Raw genomic sequence first — 2,215 nt, forward strand, 5'->3', positions numbered from 1 at the left:
AGGTGGTATAAGTTTCTTGTATAAGGAGGTGGTATAAGTTTCTTGTATAAGGAGGTGGTATAAGTTTCTTGTATAAGGAGGTGGTATAAGTTTCTTGTATAGGAGGTGGTATAAGTTTCTTGTATGAGGAGGTGGTATAAGTTTCTTGTATAAGGAGGTGGTATAAGTTTCTTGTATAAGGAGGTGGTATAAGTTTCTTGTATAAGGAGGTGGTATAAGTTTCTTGTATAAGGAGGTGGTATAAGTTTCTTGTATAAGGAGGTGGTATAAGTTTCTTGTATAAGGAGGTGGTATAAGTTTCTTGTATATGAGGAAGTGGTATAAGTTTCTTGTATAAGGGAGGTGGTATAAGTTTCTTGTATAAGGAGGTGGTATAAGTTTCTTGTATAAGGAGGTGGTATAAGTTTCTTGTATAAGGAGGTGGTATAAGTTTCTTGTATAAGGAGGTGGTATAAGTTTCTTGTATAAGGAGGTGGTATAAGTTTCTTGTATAAGGAGGTGGTATAAGTTTCTTGTATAAGGAGGTGGTATAAGTTTCTTGTATAAGGAGGTGGTATAAGTTTCTTGTATAAAAAGGTGTTATAAGTTTCTTGTATAAGGAGGTGGTATAAGTTTCTTGTATGAGGAGGTGGTATAAGTTTCTTGTATAAGGAGGTGGTATAAGTTTCTTGTATAAGGAGGTGGTATAAGTTTCTTGTATAAGGAGGTGGTATAAGTTTCTTGTATGAGGAGGTGGTATAAGTTTCTTGTATAAGGAGGTGGTATACGTTTCTTGTATAAGGAGGTGGTATAAGTTTCTTGTATAAGGAGGTGGTATAAGTTTCTTGTATAAGGAGGTGGTATAAGTTTCTTGTATAAGGAGGTGGTATAAGTTTCTTGTATATGAGGAGGTGGTATAAGTTTCTTGTATAAGGAGGTGGTATAAGTTTCTTGTATGAGGAGGTGGTATAAGTTTCTTGTATAAGGAGGTGGTATACGTTTCTTGTATAAGGAGGTGGTATAAGTTTCTTGTATAAGAGGAGGTGGTATAAGTTTCTTGTATAAGGAGGTGGTATAAGTTTCTTGTATAAGGAGGTGGTATAAGTTTCTTGTATAAGGAGGTGGTATAAGTTTCTTGTATAAGGAGGTGGTATAAGTTTCTTGTATAAGGAGGTGGTATAAGTTTCTTGTATAAGGAGGTGGTATAAGTTTCTTGTATAAGGAGGTGGTATAAGTTTCTTGTATAAGGAGGTGGTATAAGTTTCTTGTATAAGGAGGTGGTATAAGTTTCTTGTATAAGGAGGTGGTATAAGTTTCTTGTATAAGGAGGTGGTATAAGTTTCTTGTATAAGGAGGTGGTATAAGTTTCTTGTATAAGGAGGTGGTATAAGTTTCTTGTATAAGGAGGTGGTATAAGTTTCTTGTATGAGGAGGTGGTATAAGTTTCTTGTATAAGGAGGTGGTATAAGTTTCTTGTATGAGGAGGTGGTATAAGTTTCTTGTATAAGGAGGTGGTATACGTTTCTTGTATAAGGAGGTGGTATAAGTTTCTTGTATAAGGAGGTGGTATAAGTTTCTTGTATAAGGAGGTGGTATAAGTTTCTTGTATAAGGAGGTGGTATAAGTTTCTTGTATGAGGAGGTGGTATAAGTTTCTTGTATAAGGAGGTGGTATACGTTTCTTGTATAAGGAGGTGGTATAAGTTTCTTGTATAAGGAGGTGGTATAAGTTTCTTGTATGAGGAGGTGGTATAAGTTTCTTGTATAAGGAGGTGGTATACGTTTCTTGTATAAGGAGGTGGTATAAGTTTCTTGTATAAGGAGGTGGTATAAGTTTCTTGTATAAGTTTCTTGTAAGGAGGTGGTATAAGTTTCTTGTATAAGGAGGTGGTATAAGTTTCTTGTATAAGGAGGTGGTATAAGTTTCTTGTATAAGGAGGTGGTATAAGTTTCTTGTATAAGGAGGTGGTATAAGTTTCTTGTATAAGGAGGTGGTATAAGTTTCTTGTATAAGGAGGTGGTATAAGTTTCTTGTATAAGGAGGTGGTATAAGTTTCTTGTATAAGGAGGTGGTATAAGTTTCTTGTATAAGGAGGTGGTATAAGTTTCTTGTATGAGGAGGTGGTATAAGTTTCTTGTATATGGAGGTGGTATAAGTTTCTTGTATGAGGAGGTGGTATAAGTTTCTTGTATAAGGAGGTGGTATAAGTTTCTTGTATAAGGAGGTGGTATAAGTT

The sequence above is a fragment of the Tachypleus tridentatus genome, chromosome 5, assembly GCF_004210375.1.
Source record: "Tachypleus tridentatus isolate NWPU-2018 chromosome 5, ASM421037v1, whole genome shotgun sequence".
NCBI classification, from domain to species: Eukaryota; Metazoa; Arthropoda; class Merostomata; order Xiphosura; family Limulidae; genus Tachypleus; species Tachypleus tridentatus.